Genomic DNA, 18,467 nt, shown 5'->3' with positions numbered 1-18,467 from the left:
TATTTCTAACTAATTATCAACCTATGTTAAAACAGGTTATAATATTTTTCAAAGAACAAACTGATAGAACACGTATCCCAGTTAATGCACTCTATAGAACAGGTTTTGTTTGTTCATTAATTTCGCGAAAAGCTACACGAGATCTATCTGCGCTAGCCGTCCCTAATTTAGCAATGTAAGAGTAGAGGGAAGGCAGCTAGTCATCACCACTCACCGTCAACTCTTGGGCTACTCTTTTACCAACGAATAGTGGGATTGATCGTTTCATTATAACGCCCCCACAGCCGAAAGGGCTAGAATGTTTCGATACTCGTGGTGGGCAGAGTACAGATAGCCCTTTGTATAGCTTTGTGCTTAACTTCAAACAAATAATCTTTAAATTGTAATATATGTCATCCATCGTAGGCCCGGTATGACCAGGTGGTTAGGACACTTGGCTCGTAATTTGAGGGTGGTGGGTTCGAATCCCCATCACATCAAACATGACACCTTTTCAGCCGTGGGGGCGTTATAATGTGACGGTCAATCCCACTATTCTTGGTAAAAGAGTAGCCCAAGAGATGACGATGGATGGTGATGACTAGCTGCCTTCCCTCTAATCTTACGGTGCTAAATTAAGGACGGCTAGCTTAAATTGCCCTCGTGTATCTTTGCGCGAAATTCGTAATCAGGCAAACATCCATCGTAGTTATCATTCTCTAGGATCTGCCATCTATAGTAATTAGTATATCATTCTGTAGTATCTGCCATCTTTAGTAATTACTATATCATTCTCTAGGATCTGTGACCCATCGTAGTTATCTTATCATTCTGTAGGATCTGTGACCCATCATATATACCATATTATTTATTCACATCTGTAATCTTTCGTAACAGCTGTCACCTGTCATAATTACTACATCACTTTGTTATCTCTAGACAGCGTCCTTGCTATTTCCCAATATAGTTTGTTTTTTATTGCTGGTAAACCCTGTTTTAAGATTTGGAATAATTTATTACATAGGGACGGTATTTTTACAATAAAATGTGCAGGCTAAGGAATGAATCCAGCTCAGAAGTTCAAGAAACACAGGCCATAATAGAGTTTTAACGGATCTCTTTAGAAATTTGTTTGAGATATTGAGTTTATTTAAAACTTATTTTTCTTGTGCAACGCATGTTCAGTTATTTTGAATCCACCGATGGGACAGCGGTAAATCTGTTGACTTTCAATCTGGGGCTCGACTCCACGCGCTGTACACAGTAGATAGCCCAATGTGGCATTGCCACAGAACAAACACACACATTATTTCGACCAAGATATATATAAGTAAATATCAAAGAGAATATGTTTAGTGCTAACTACGAATCTACACAATAAGCTATCTGTATTTTACCCACCACTGGTACTGAAACCCGATTTTTAGTTTTATAAGCCTTAAGACTTACCTCCAAACAACTGGGAGACAACACAATATGAACACTTAATGAAAGAACAACAAAATTTGAAAAACTAAAATGTTTATTTGGTGTGTGGTTTTGGAGTTCAGCAGTCTCTTCTCTTGTTTCTCTAGTTTTTTATTCACACTCCTCCATGTCTTTTATCAACTTTCTCTCTCTTCTAATTCTATCGCACTTTCTAGATTATTCCACCCTGTCTACTCATAACTTTGCACACTATTGCATTTGTTTTCCTACCCCTGTTTCTGTCCTTTGTAATGTCATATATTCGGTATCAGCTGTTTGCTGTTAGTTACAGTTTTGTTTTTTTTCTCCTCTTCTCACTGTTCCGTTCTGCTTCCTGTTGATTGACCGGAAGATGTGTCGTGGTTAAGCTACTGATAAATGAAAAGAGAGATTCGTGGAACTTATCTCAAGAGTTTCTATTTTTAAACTTTTTTTTGGTATACAAGTAATTTCATAACTACATAGAAATTAAAGGCGGCTTTTCAGACTATACAAACATACATATATATATATATAGAAAACAGAGGAAATTTGTCGCCCATTGCCGGGAACTTGGCGACCATTTGCCTTTTTTGTAATGGACATTTTCCGGTACGCTTACAAGGAAACGAAACCATCATTTAACTGTGTACAAGGAAACATAGTAAGAACTAGTATCACGAATGTAACTTACAGTGGTATTATCTGTAAGCTCTGTATTTTCTTCGGTAATTCAAATATAAAGGATATTTAAACTGTCATATTTTACCATCTTTGCAACATATTTTAATTTTGTACATTACTCTTATGCTATTAAACCTTAAAGCATTACAATCATTTTTGTAAATGAAAATATCGCTTTTAATCAAGACTGTAGAGGTTTTGATCTGCACCTTATGTGTATATTTGATTTGGGCAATAATTTTAAGCTTTGCTTCTGCTGTGCTACAAAAGAAGTAGATGGTGCTACGTGACGTCTCAAGTAACCTATAAATCATGTTTGTTACTCACACTGATTATTGTGCAGGTGAATTGTTTGCCTCAAATTGAAAATCTAAATACAGTAAAACCTGTCTAAAGCGGAATCGCACGGGACCGAGTAAAATTTTCTAGCTTAAGCAGGTTTTCTGGCTGAGACATATTGCACATGCATTTCCTTAATTATATAAAATTTTTGAGCGGAACGTTACACTTGCTTGACTCAAGGGAAGTAAAACATTTGTGAATAAAGTTATTATACTGTTTATGCTATATCTATTAGAATAAGAACAAAAATAGACATTCAAAATTTACATAAGTACACAAAATGTTAATCAAATTTATTTGAAGAGTGTGTCCACTTTCAACTGTTTCGTTTTTTTAATGGGCTTTCTTATACGGTTAAAAGAAAACGCCAATTCTACGGCCTTTTCATGAAGTTCATTTTCCCCTTCATTTTTACATACAATTTGATAGCGTTAATATAACTTAACATTTACAATGAAGTAGGAATTTTTATTTTCTCTCTATCTTTTTACTGTTACCATCTTGTGATTCTATTATAGATTTTAAATAAATTTCATCAGTTTCTGTTAAAACATTCTTGTCAACTTTCACATAATTTTCCGCGTTCACAAAATCATCTGCATCAATCCTCTCAACCAGAGTTTGGATTACACAAGAATCGTCATAACAAACAACTTCTACACAATCTCCGCCGTTATCAAGAATGAATCCACAGTTTCAAAAGCACTTTATTACGCATTTGATTGAATGACTTAAAAATGTAATTGCATCTAACACGTCAGTTTTCATGGTCATTTCAGATGCTCTCTTACAGACGTCTATGTTTGCAATAATATGTTGAAGCATCAATTTTTCTGTATATCAATTTTATACACTGTATAATTCCATTATCTAGTGGCTGTAGTACTGATGTTGTACATGAAGGTAGAAAGACTAAACGAATATTTGAAAGTTGAACTTTTGGATGACAAGTTGCATTGTTTAGGAAAAGTAGAATATTCCTGTTTTCTTCTTTCATTCTTTTGTTTAATTTGTTAAAAAAAATTTTCGAAAATAGCACTTGTCATCCACACTTTATTATTCGCTTTCCTTTCCACAGGAAGTTGATTCTTCCTTAAATATATGAAACAGCGCGGATTTTCACTTTTACCTATTACTCATGGTATATTTCCCTACATTTTAAAATCAGGGAAGATAGGAATTTATTTTTACGTGCGAATTATTTAAAGAGTAGAATTTTTCACTTAAAAGACAAATATAAGTCTTTAATCACGAATCTAATTTAACTGCAAAAATGACGACAGAAAAAAGAACAGAATATATTCAATCAATACTTGCTGTAACAAAATGTCCGAGAATTTATTAATATTTAAGCAAATTATTAATCAAATAAGAAATTAATATTCAATCAAAAACATTTTTTCCGCCTACTCAAGTTCTATTCCCACTTGTAGATAGATGTGGTAGGTGAAATACAGTTTTTCATCCGCGTTACGCAGGTTCCACCATATTGAGGGCCTTTACTAGCGGGAAGCCTTTTAATAAGAGAAATATTAAGATAATACTGCAAAATTTTGATATTTCCGGCTTGTACATGTTTCCGCCTTAGACAGGTTTTACCGTAATTATAATTTTTGTTGCTATTTTTAAAATTCTTATAACTTGAATGGGAATATGCTGTTTTTTTTCAAATTAATATCCAAGTACTAAATCTAAGTGATTAATTCTCAAGTATTATCCAGGGGTTACTTTTGCCTTCATGTTTCTAAGGTAAGCTTGAAAACGAATCATACTCTTTCTTCCATGGAACAATTTGTTTGTTTGTTGAATCTCGCGCAAATCTAGATGTTCAAATTTTACAAGTGATAGAGTGAAAGGAAAGCAGTTTAATCAACAACATTAACCATCACCTCTTGGGCTATTCTTTATCAACGAAACGTGTGATTGACTATCACATTATAACGCTGATAGGGTGGGTGTGATCGATGACGGGATTCGATTCAACGACTTGCAGATTGCACATCCAGTGCCCTAACCATCAGTCAATATCTCTGTGCGATTTTGTTGTCACGAATAACAAAAAACAGAATTTCACAGTAAGACTAACAATATGTTCATGATTGGCTTAGATACTGGACAGCATGCTGATTTCTAGCTCACGGTAACACTAACAATGTGTTTATGATTGGCTTAGATACTGGACAGCATGCTGATTTCTAGCTCACGGTAACACTAACAATATGTTTATGATTGGCTTAGACACTAGACAACATGCTGACTTCTAGCTCACAATTAAACTGACATTACAGTCATGATTGGCTCAGCTACTGGACAGTGATGACTTTCGTCTCTCAGTAAACCAGACAATGTGGTCATGACTAACTCAGCTATTGAGGAGAATGCTACTTGCAGCTCACAGTGGTTATGAATGGTTCAGCTACTGACTTAACATGGTGATTTAAGACTCACAATAAGCCAAACGACATGATCGTAGTTGGTTGATCTAATAGATAGCGTGCTGACTTCCAGCTCACAATGAACCAGTCAAATTATGACTGGTTCAGCAATTGGACTGCATGCTGACTTTACTCTCATAGTGAACCAATTAATGAGTGTATTTCTTTACAATAGATATTGGATTTTTAATGTAGTTGTGCATTGTCAAATGTGGATAGTAAATAGCAAGTTACACTTGATGAGAAACGATTATTTTTTAGCTGTTTCTGCTTCTTCAAATAAAGGAAACTTTCTTTTTTATGTCTTAAATTGGTTTGACAAAAATCGGATAACTCATGACACCAATTCATTAACACTATAATAAATGTTACTGCATTCTGTTTAAAGCTAGAGCTAATGTAATAAAATAAGTAAATAAATTTTGGTTCATGACATGAGTTATTCGTTCTGGGTCGACGCAAGCACTAACACTTAACGAATTTTCTAGTTATTAATGTTGGAAGTCAGTTAGGTTGATTGGTTAAGCTAATGACAAGTATCTTTCTTTGTTGATTGATTCTGTACAAGTTTTAATCACTTCTTGTTTCAACCGCTATGAATAAATTCATATTTCTAGCCCCAAAAGCTATTTTAACTTTATTTTGTCTCTTTTGACTTTTAATGGCGAATAGATTGTCTTTAAATGTGTTAGTTTAGTATATCAGTGAACTAATGAGAAAATGCATTTTTGACTAATTGTAGACTGTTACTGATATTTATGTATTCAACGCTTATATCATAAATACTGAAAGCGGTACTGGTTAGTACACACTGTTTAAAGGCGGGTGTAGATTATTCAAGGATACACAATCAAACTGAAAAAAAGGTTGTTCACACTTTGAACAACGTGTCCTATTATTCGTGGGCTTACTGCTAATTTGTAAATGTCGTTCATACTTTATGCAATGTGTCCTCTTATTTATGTGCTTACAATTAAGCTGTAAAGGGCGTTCCTGCTTTAAGCATGTGGCGTGTTATTTAGAGGCTTGCAGTTAAGCTGCAAAGATTGTTATACTTCAAGCAAAATATTCTTAAGAATTAGAGAGAGCGATTCACGGTAAAGTTATAAGAACATTTGATAGGTAGACAGTCTAAAGTTCTCTCACCTAAAACGTGAAGTGAGCTACTTTCTTTTAACAACAAAGATGGAGAGAAATGAATCGTTTTGATGTATAGTATGGCTAGGTATGAATCGTTTTGATGTATAGTATGGCTAGGTATGAATCGTTTTGATGTATAGTATGACTAGGTATGAATCGTTTTGATGTATAGTATGGCTAGGTATGAATCGTTTTGATGTATATTATGGCTAGGTATGAATCTTTTGATGTATAGTATGGTTAGGTATGAATCTTTTGATGTATAGTATGGCTAGGTATGAATCTTTTGATGTATTAATCGTTGCCTTAGATTTTACACTCGTAACAAAATGATTTATTTCGGGTCATGTTATCGGGAGTGAAGCATACAAGTCACCAACTCGAAGAAGTTTATCTGTACAATAAAGAACTCACGCAGAGAGAACTGAATATATATCAAATAACGTCTTTATTTATGTACTGCTGAATAGTTCATTTATATCGAAAGTCTCAAGGTTATCTTGAAACATTACTAACTCTAAGTCATAAAATTCTTCACTTTGAAAGCCTGCAGGTTCATTAATAAGATCATCTGTTATGTTCAATAACATAAACACACCATTAGTTAAGTTATCAACTAAGATAACACGAGAAATTCTCTCAGTCATAATCTGTACAATTTCATTAACGATTCTTCAAAGACATATTTCAGTAGTTTTACTATAAATGTCATCCAATCTACTGTTTTTTAGTACAGTTAATGTTCTCCCATTTTCTTTATACATAATACATTATTGAACTTTAAGTGAAACAATGTTAGACTAGATCAGAAATAGCATACTTACAGAAACGTCTATGTAACAAAGTTCTTGTAGAGTCTTTAAGTGAAACAATGTTAGACTAGATCAGAAATAGCATATTTGTAGAAACGCTTGGGTGGCAAAGTTCTTGTAGAGTCTGGATTATTTGTATCTTCTTCTAGAGTTAGATCAGGTCGTTGTAGCAACTTGATAAGTGCGAAAAAGTTGATGTTTAGAGTCGAAAACACAGAATTATATACATAATTTGTGGTGTTTTTCCGATTGTCCAAGAAGCTTAGCAGATCTACTTTCAAAAGTAGTGCTTTTAACTCTTCTGGTACAAAGGGGATCTTTCAATAATAAGTAGACTATGTCATCAGAATGTGATCAAAATTCACTTTATTATTTGTCTTTGCATACCTTATTTCTATCTCTTATCCAACACCTTTGGCGAAATCAGGGCGTATAGGTATAGTGACAAACCATGTAACTCTGGCCTCTTCACTAAGAGTATTTCACTCTTGTCTTTCATCACCCTCTTGAATATTTTTATGTGAAATTGGTTCATTTTGTTGTGTTTTTTATCTAACTGTTGGAGGTTTATCAACACACCACGTCTATCTGGCTAGAATCTTTAACTGCATTTTCTAGCCTCGAGGTCAAAATTAGAATGTCCCGGGCTAACTCCTCTGATGGTTTCAAGCATGTATCTTTATTATTTGGTATTGGGATTCACAAGAGTCCATATTTTTTATAACATTTTTTATCTGCCACTTTCTTTACACTATATGTTGAAACATAAAATGTACTTCTTGAAAACCTTTAAATACATATATACTTTGCATTCGTATTCCACAAATAATTTAAATGTTTTGATGTATAATAGTATGGCGAGATATGAATCGTTTGATGTGTAATATGGCAAGAAATGAATCATTTTGATGTATAGTATAGTGAGATATGAATCGTTTGGATGTATAGTATGGCGGTATATGAATAGTTTTGATGTATAATATATCCAAAAACAACACCATAAAAAGTATTACATAAAATACGGACATGAAGAGACAACTTGGTCCTTGGAGGCTGTTCACCCTCAAGATAATTAAAAATTCAAACCTACCTTTCATTTTTCAGGAAATCTACGACTATTCTTTTCTTAAGGTAATGTACAGCATCGGTGTCCACCACTACCCAGCAGCTAATTTCTATACACAGCATTGTAAGTGAGGTATGAGTAGTGACTTTTATATAATTACCTCATTTGACTTATAATCAGTATATCTGTAAATCCATCATAATATTCTACTAGCTTTAATATTACTAACGGACAACTGGTTCAAAAGCTTAGTAACATACCTAAAGGGAGGGGCTTAGGTAAGTGCGGGACCATGTGTAAATATAAAATTACTGGGTTCTGGGTCAGACCCTTTGCAAATTTAAGACAGCTGGGCTTTAAAGGAGAGGACTTAGCTAGGTTGAGTGGTCCTGTGACTGTTCATAACGATGGATATATTAACACATTTCCGTATTTTTTGAGAGGTGAATATGATCAACGCTGCGTGTCAGACTTCTGCTGAATGCCTCTAATTGCTCATGCATTCGTTCTTTGTCAAAGAACAAACATTTTGACTGTTTTGAGTTTATCTGGTAGGGTATTAAACTTAATCATTTATACAATAGCAGTAATAGCAACCAAGAGCATGGAATACAAAAAGACCATGAGGCAAATGCGAAAAAACAATTTAAAAAAAATTCTTGTTTAATCACGGGACCCGGTGTGGCTGCACTGCTCATGCCTATTAAGAGTGCTTGCTTATCTACTACTATCCTAAAATCCTGTTCTTTAGTCACGCTATTAAGAAAGATACTCATCTATATTAAACGTGTGATCCAAATTATGATAGCCAAAATGCATTACCACGCAGTTACTTAATTAAGGGTCTTCAGCTATATATTTGTTCAATTTACAAACAAATCCAAGTTATTGTATAACACCTCAACATCCTCAGTACACTAGAATATCCAAGGGCTTAATGTCTCCAGCACATTTTACAAATTTATCATTTATGATAACATATTAACATAGGTATGAAAAAACATCGATCTCTGAGATACGATGATTACAATTTGAAGTGATCTCCATTAATATTGCTTTCTATCATCTAAACACACCACGATCAAATTAACCGATCTTATTTTCTGACTTTAAAATAGGAGTACGCTTGGCAATTCTCCAATCATAAAGTAACTGCCAACTATGTATTGACCAAGTAAAAGAAAGAAAGAGGCTTACATGACTTTTGGCTTCCTTTACAAACCCTAGAAAAACTCTTTTATGGCCCTGATGCCTTATTTGTTGTTAATATTTCAGTCTTTCTGCTTATCTTCGTGGAATTAATAACTACATAATATAGGACAATTTCATTATTTTCAGTAGACTTCTTAAAGTTAGGAATATGGCTAACATATTTTTGTGCATAAGCAAAACATAACACAACGTTTAGAAACTAACAATAACATAGTTTTAAACAAAAGCCATACTATTCAAGGGTTCAATCACTATTTTAACGCTTTTTATCAAAGTTATATACATTTTAAAAACATATCTGTCAATATAAACCTCTTAAACTTATGGCATTTGTCTCGGATCTCCTCCTTTATGTTTTTAATAAACCAATTTGGTTTGATCATATTTATTATCTTTTAATAAACCAATTTAGTTTGATCGTCCTTATTATCTTTTAATAAACCAGTTTGGTTTCATCCTATTTATTAAACTATGTAACACAAATTTTGTTTCAGAATAGTATGTGTTATTTCTTAATTGCTTATGCTGTAAAAGTACAGAAAATGGCCATTATTCCCTTCAAACTTTGCTAACCCGGCATGGCCAAGCGTGTTAAGGCGTGCGACTTCTAATCTAAGGGTCGCGGGTTCTCATCCCCTTCGCGCCAAACATGCTCGCCACTTCAGCCGTGCGGGCGTTATAATGTGACGGTCAATCCCACTATTCGTTGGTAAAAGAGTAGCCCAAGAGTTGGTGGTGGGTGGTGATGACTAGCTGTCTTCCATCTAGTCTTACACTGCTAAATTAGGGACGGCTAGAACAGATAGCCCTCGAGTAGCTTTGTGCGAAATTCAAACTTTGCTTTTGCGAATTAGATAATAAAATTTAGAAATTAACCTATTTCATATGTAAAAACGAGCAAATTTGCACATTTTCAATTACATAAGGTCTGAATAAAACAACATATGAATCAAGATTTACGTATATTTATACTAAAGTTATACAAAAATGTTTAGAAGTGGGTAGTTTTTCGAGATTTGCGACTGTAATGCAAATCACTTTCACGCATGAACCCTCAAATATAGTCTTCCATCATGTTTTCGTTATACTCTCCTTAGTAGCGGCGTTCAAAGTCCAGTATATCTTGGTGGAAGCGCTCCCCTTGCTCCTCTGAGTTTGCTACCATGTTCTCCTTGAACTTATAAAGATGAGCATCAAGGATATGGACTTTCAGGGACATCCCGCATCTCATTTTGCCATAGTTCTTCACCAGAGCCTCAACCAGGTGTCCTTGCTGTCCCAAAGGCAAAGATAACAGCGAAACTTGGTAGAGCTTCCTTGAAGACCCATCAGGAATGCCACCATTTTGAAGTCTCCGATAACCTCCCAGCCATACTCATCATACATCAAGGCTTCTAGCAAGGTCTTGACGCTGTTGTATTCCTCATGGCTCTCTACTCCCTTTGTACCATCCTACAAAAGAGCAAAATAAAATTGTTATTATGAAGAATAAATTTATTTCATCCACAACTAATGTGTAAGAAGTTCATGCAAAGTATTTTATATGTGATATTTTTTCTATACCATTGGAAATTTGAAAAAAAAAATTAATTAAAAGATATTTAAATTTTAAAAGGTCTAAAATTTGTATAATATAAAATCTTACTATTCAAGCAAGCAAAAATTGTCCGTTTTACCTTCTAGAGTTTTTTTCAATGCTCGCAGGTAAAATGAGGTACCCAGGGTTCGTCTTGATCCCTGACAGACATGCCGATATATGTCTTGTAGGCTTCACAAATTTTAGCAGATGTTTTCACAGAGTACTGTTTCGCTCTTGTCTTTATAAATTGTCCATGTACATCGCAGAATGCGTCTGGAGAATGCTTGTAGCTTCTTGATGCCATCTCTGATAAAATCAGATAGGTCTATGTGTTCACTTAGGCAGCTAGAACTAAACTGAAGTGGTGAGCTCCTGTATATATATATATTACTATGGAAAGTTCTAGAAAATTCTAAAAGATTGTTGAAAATTCCCATACGTTTTACAACATTCTAGAAAATTCTTGAAATTTCCCGTAAGTTCTACAACATTCTAGATAATTCTTGAAAATTCTTGTAAGTTCGAGAAAATTCTCTATCAGCCACTTAGCACTGAATTTATCTGGAATGTTCTGGAAAATGGGTAAATTTGAAAATTTCATTACCTAGATCACAAAAGCAAAGTTTGAAGAGAAAAATAGGTCTTTTCCATTTACTTTAGGCATAAGCAACTGGGAAATAACGTTTTCTGCCCAGGAACAAGAAAAAGTAAAAACTTTGTTACGTAGTGTTATCTTTTAATAAACCAATTTGGTTTGGTTTTACTTATTATTCTTTAATAAGCCAGTTTGGTTTGACCCTATTTCCTCTTCTTTAATAAGCCAGATTGGTTTGACCCTATTTCCTGCTCTTTATAAGAACATGACTATACTGAATTAAATGCATTGTATTCCAAGGTTTGCTAATGATGGGTCTAGCCTCATGTCCTCAAAATTGGCTTTCTGAAAATTTTATTTGTTTTTATTATTTTCTATCTCAACATGTAGCAAAATATTAACAGTAATATACAATGATCGCGCTTTTATATTTTTTCCCTACTTTGATTGTTAAAATCGTATTCTCATTAGCGCTTAACAGTGAATTTGAAATCAATGGTGTAAGATTTACTCAGCAGTTAACAACACAATCGCATCAACAACAACATGGCATCCACGGAGATGAAAGCAAAGTGCGCAGTCCTTTAAAGAAAGTTTTATAGTATGGTGTGTGCTCTATAGTTACAGTGTCTGCCGTACTCGAAACTGCATATTTGGAATCGAAACTATACCTATGATAATTTAATACTGTTAGTTTCAACTACACAAAGCTTTAGTGGCGTTGCCTTAATCCTTTATGTCTTATGGCGTGTTTTTTTTAGATAAATAATGTTGGTAAAGCCCTGTATAATTATTTCCAGCTTAATTGTTTTGTTTATCGCAGGAAATGAAATGCTTCGATACTGGTTTAATGCCCTGTTAAAATTCTTACCATAGGTTAAACTATAAGTTAACGAACCGGAAAACTGCTAAATTTGATTCTGTTCTACGGAAGTCTCATGTTTTCGTAGGGGGCGTCGAAAGTATACAAAGTACATCGAATAATGCGGTTTTTCTCATGCTTCACCTCGTGTCTTGTCGCAACAGTTTTATAATTTTCCTTCTCATTTATAATATACATTATAAATGTTTCTGTTCAGTATAAGATGGAAAATGATTAAATGTATATACGAGCAGCTTAGCTTGCCTGGAAGTTATGACATAGGGAGCGTAAACGTGTTCGGTAACAATAAAGGAGTTATGTTAGGCTTTATCGCTTGAACTGCGCACCCGGGAGACGCGTACTTAAGGTATTTGTGTGTGGAGTACACATGTGCAATAAACACGTGCTAATAAATCTTGAAAGTATAACAAACTGAAACAGTACTGCATTGGCTAGTCAGCAACAGAGTTGAAACACTAAACAATGTGTACCTTAAGGAATACTTTTACATAGAGCTACAAACAGCTGATTTTATTGGATTCATATTTTAACTTTATATATCATGGAAGAAAATTATTACCTCTAGGGATATAACGTACGAGCGTCTCAGCATCAAAATTTGATTTTCACCAAATTATTAGTGGCTCTAGTAAGACTTCAGAAGAAGAAATATTGAAATAAACAGAAACCTAAGTTTATTGAAACTCGATGCATCTTCTTCGTAATGTGCCATCTGTTGAGGCAGTATAGAGTATTTAGTTAGACTTCTAATTTGTTTGTTTTTAAGGTAAATAGCAGCCATAAAGAATATGTGTATTAATGTTTCTCAATTTAGGCCCGGTATGGCCAGGGGGGTTAAGGCGTGCGACTCGTAATCTGAGGAGCACGAGTTCGCATCCTCGTCGCAACAAAAGATGCTCGCCTTTGCAGCCGTGGGGGCGTTATAATGTCACGGTCAATCCCACTATTCTTTAGTAAAAGAGTAGCTCAAGAGTTGGCAGTGAGTGGTGATGACTAGCTGCCTTCCATCTGGTCTTACACTGCTAAATTAGGGACTGCTAGCGCAGATAGCCCTCCAGTAGCTTTGCCCGAAATAAAAAAAACACAAAAACTCAATAAACAATCTTCTTCATTTAGAATTTAGGTGACATCAATAAAGAGATATGTCCTGCACTTTAATACAGTATCTCATATCAGATTGTAACATAAAAGATAATTTGGACGTAGGTGCTTGCCATGACTGTGATCTCTTTCTGGATGGTCCTGGTACTACAAGTGGATCCACATTCCGTTGTTTCCCATTGCCACAGAGTACAAGGAATATCCCCGTCTTGTAAATTCTAAATATCTGATCTGATTATATTTTTATAATATGAGTGTATTAATATCTTGCGTGAGAAAGGGTTGTCACATTAGCGACCATCGTTCGATGGTATCACCAACAAATTTTCAGAGATTATCAAAAGTTAGTTCTGATACATATCATTTCAGAGTAACTTGCCTTCCAGTGGCACAGCGGTATGTTGGTGGACTCACACCGCTAGAAGCCGAATTTCGATACCCCTGGTGAGCAAAGCACAGGTTGCTCATTACGTACCTTTATAATTAACTCAAACAAGATAAAAGTTCTTGTTGTTATTGAAGTTGCAAGTTTCAGTTTTTATTATCACGATGGACAAGAAAATAGATAACAAACTGGTAAATGAAAGAAGAAACAGATTATTTTTACCTCCCAGGTTCACTTCTGAATTTCAGAAGACAAATGGAACAGAGAAGATTAAAAAAAAAAAACGACCTACAGGTGGTTCAAATTGACGTGTTTAATTGGCTGATGTGAATGTGACGAGTCCAAGCTTTTGTTATCATATTTTGCTATGTTGTAACACATCTAAGAGGAATTTGATGTTCCAAACATACTTTCCTCGATATATTTTTGGAGGTAAAAACAAACAAACGAATAAAAACAAGATTTTGACGGTATAGTTAAAACTCGAAGTTAATGGCAGCCAGTTTTTTTCTTTTGATATAAAATCACAACTTTGAAGAACAGCGAAGTCGGCCATTACTCTGTCTAATATAAGTCGCCTAGTATTCGGCGAAAGACCTTGTTGTCACTAGAAATAGCAAAACTAATGTGGTTCACATATTATTATACATTCGTCTTTCCTCGTAAGATTTTATTCATTCAAAAGACAAAGTTCTTCGATTATGATTGGCCAAGCAGGGCAACTAATGTGGCAGTTTCTTTCAGTTTTAATGTATTCTAATACAGTTATCTTCCAGTTCTTTAGGATATTTTGCTGTACGTTACTACAAGAGCAATGGCAAAGAAAAAAAATCGCGTATGATACGAACTGTTTACGTTTATTTAATAAGTAAAGTTGTTCATTGGTTAATGTGAGAGAACTTCTTGTAATCGACCCACTGTGTGAATCGTTATCTATATAGTAGGATTGGCCATTGTGGTTATAATGGTGATTCAAGTAATGGGATTGACTATCACGGTTATAATGGCCACTCAAGTAGTGGGGTTGATTGTTACAGTTATAATGGTCACTCGCGTGGCGGATTGACCATCATGATTATAATGGTCACTCAAGTAGTGGAATTGACTATCACAGTTATAATGGCTTCTAAGTTGAAAGTGTGGAGTATGTTCAGTGGCGTATCTTGGTTCGAACCTCTATATTCAGAACCGACAAGCTAACCACAATGTCATCCTATCTTGAAGATATAAAGACGATCATATTTTGTGACTCGCTATTAAAAGAGTTTCTATTATTAAATATCTGTGAACGTGGCTCACGTCTCATTCTAATCCGCTGTTTTTACAAATTAAAATAAATAAATAAAATTTGATTAGTAGAACTGGCTTCACTGCACTTAATACTACATGACAATCCCAGGTGCTGATCTCTCGTACGAAGACCTTCACAATTGTCGCTTTCGCTTGGCCAGAACTTGCCTTACAAGTACTTTCGACTGCTTCTTAGTCAAGTGTGTTAAACGAGAGTAAATGTTTTCGATACTTTGTCCCTGTTTTTTAATAATTATAAAAAGCTTTTGTTTCTACAAAATCGCAATACCACCAAGATTCGATATCCTCTTTTTACCTACAAAGTCTTTTCAATTGTTCCATTGTTATTATATTGGTGGGAAAAGGTAAGAGTGTGGAAGTAAAACTGAAAGGTAAACATTCTGTAACCAGTTTCAAAGGAATGAATGAGTGAGAATACAAAATCTGCGCAAATTATCATTTGGATGTAGAGATATAATGTTTCAATACGAAACTAATACGGTAAACAATAGCAGGTGCACGTGCAGCATGCATTACTGAAGCGGATTCTCGTGCCCTTCACGTACCTTGTATGATCACCAAGTACATTTGGTAAGAAGCCTATGAATCTGTGAGAGCCCTTAGCTTCTTTCTTTGTGGTATGATAAAGAAAAAAAACTAATTTATACTGAGTATACAATATAGGAGTAACTATTATGTAATTTCCTTTTCTTTGTTCCGGTAAGTTTCAGAGAAAGGGAGTCATATTCAAGTTGTTGCTTAGGCAAGTGGAAGTGGAGAAGACAGACCTTCCTTCAGGTAGATACGCCTATTAGAACTCAAATGGTTATGACAACAAAATAGGTTAAAATCACATAGAGACGCCCATTGACCAAGGTCAGAACGCCGTAATTTATTAAAAGAAAACGGATAACTACAGAAATGTATTTCAGTTACGCTATCCATATCTTACATACCTCTTACAGAAGTCCCCAGGTGGCGCAATAATATGTTTGCGGACTTATACTGCTAGAAACCGGGTTTCGATAACAGTGGTGGACAGAGCACAAATGCCCCTTTATATAGCTTTGTACGTAATAACAAACATCAACATCAAATCTCAAATCAGTAAACAAAATCGAGAGTTTATAATAAAATAATTACTTTCTCAACATGGACAAAACGTCCAGATAGGAGATCGTTTTGAACTAGGGATCAGAAGATAAGTTAGCAGTCCGTTGCCCAAGAATTTCACCCTCTCCTTCAACTGAATAATGGGAGTGACTGTCACTGTTACATTACGAATACAATTGAAAACGCAGAGAGCGTTAAGTTGAATTACGTTTCTAACTCGGAACTCTTTGACCGTAGTGTGTCACGGTAATAATTAGACCAAACTATACGCTTTCGTAACGAAAGATTTTATACTTCAAGATTAGTTAACAGAACAAACGCACCTTGTCATTTTACGAACCATATAATTTACTTTAAAATATTGTTACTTGTTATTTCTGTGTTCTACCATTACTCTTCGTTTCAATGGCGACAGAAATGTTTACATCAGTATGTGTTTATGTTTTGAATGAAAAACGTTTTTACGGTAACAACAACAGGCAAAAGTGAGCACGTAACCTAAAATTACCCCAGCATGAACTTCTGACTAAACGTTTCATTTGTTGATCATCTCTGTCAGACTTAGTCAGGCAAGTGAAAGCCCAGCACTAGGTAAACAAGTGTTGTCAATTAGTCATATGTTGTCTGATTTGAGCTAATGACATTTTTTTTTTTTTTCAATTTCGGGCTTGGTGTGATCTAGTGGTTAGCATGATGGAATGTGGAACTGAAAGTCCGTGTTGTGTGTTCCATTAATGCAAAATATCGTACTTCGCACTTTGGGACCGTTGGTGCGTTATAAAAGTGACGGTCAAATCCTACTGTTCCATCAGAATAACTTAATATTTGGCGGCGAGTGTTTTTAGTGAGCTATCTTTCCTCTAGTCTATCAATTCAGTATTAGAGACAGTTAGCCCACATAACCCTTATTGTAGTTTTGCGCAAGTCTCTAAAATAAGCGAACTTTCCGTTCTAAAGGAAAATATTGGATTTTAAAAAAATGAAATAGAAGTTAAATATATAGTGTGATGTCCCAGCTCTTTCTATTTTATCCCTCTTATCCCAAACACTTTTTTATACGATGGGATGAGCTGGAAGCCCTACTCCCATTTCTACCTTTTTCCCTCTCGCCTTGAACATCCGGAAACAAAGTACATATCTATTGGATATTGGTCGGAAGTTGTCTGGACAGAAAGTGGATAGATCTATTAGATGTTAGTTGAAAATTATCTGGAAACAAAGTGGATAAACCACTTTATCTCAAGTCAAATTTTATTAATCAATTGGATTTTAAAAGAATGGTGTTTATAAATAAATTGAATAGATATGCTGGTTATTAGTCGAAAGTTCTCTAAAGATAGTGATTTTTATCTATTGAATATTAATGGGAAGGTGTGACAAAATGGATAACTTCATTGACAAAGTGGATAGACCTGTTGAATATTAATGGGAAGTTGTGAGAAAGTGGTTTTACGTACTATTTGTGTAAGTTGAAATTATCGTTTGTCAAATAAGTCAGGATTACTTTAAGTGACTTGACATTGAGATGAAAGTTTGTTGTTCTGGAAAGAATATTTTTTTGTTATCAGCAAGAGCATACATGTTAAATCATGGTAGCATTAATTTAGGTCTATTTTCAATGCGCAAGATATAATTAAATAATTTTCTAACCTCGCCCACGCAGGGAGAACGAGAGTATTGTAATCGGGTCCGTGTGTGTCTGTTTCTTTATGTTTCTGCGCTTGTATCTCGAAAATTAATAGACCGTTGTACACGAAACTTTTACGAGATGGGCAGTCAGAAGGTGAGAGTTCTTTCCAAATTTGATTTAGGCCCAAATCCGAATTCTGGATCACTCTAAGACCTTTTTTATAATGGAGAGATAGGGCATTTCTGCAGTTCTGGGTTAATTATTCTGTAAAGTGTGATCAAATTTGTATAAAATTTCATGGGTACGTTAAGATTGAGACTCCATACCACAACAACGTAACTATAAATCTTTAATCGTTCTGGATCTGAGAAGGATTTTCTAAGCTTTAAAAATTAACATTCCACGTTTTCTGATATGAACACAGGTAATTTAAAAAAATAGCGACGGGGCGAGAGTATGGAATATCTGTTGTTGCTCTTGTTCTGTATGGAAAAGTTATACCTTACACTCTGTGTCCAGTTTTCTTTATAACTACTGCATATGCATCTGGGCTTGACCACACAAATGTAAGTGAAGAACCACGTTGAACTGTGGAACGCAATTTAATAGCAATGGATAGCATTCAGTTGATTGAATGCTAGATATTGAACAAGTTGGATGAATTGAACACAGTTGCTACAATAACCCATGAGAAAAAAAAAAAGATTTAATAATGGAAAAACAACAACGGAATACCAGACGCTGGTCAGATTGGATGATTTCAACACAGTTACAA

Source organism: Tachypleus tridentatus, chromosome 2 (genome assembly GCF_004210375.1).
Source record: "Tachypleus tridentatus isolate NWPU-2018 chromosome 2, ASM421037v1, whole genome shotgun sequence".
Taxonomy (NCBI): domain Eukaryota; kingdom Metazoa; phylum Arthropoda; class Merostomata; order Xiphosura; family Limulidae; genus Tachypleus; species Tachypleus tridentatus.
This window is presented reverse-complemented; position numbering follows the sequence as displayed.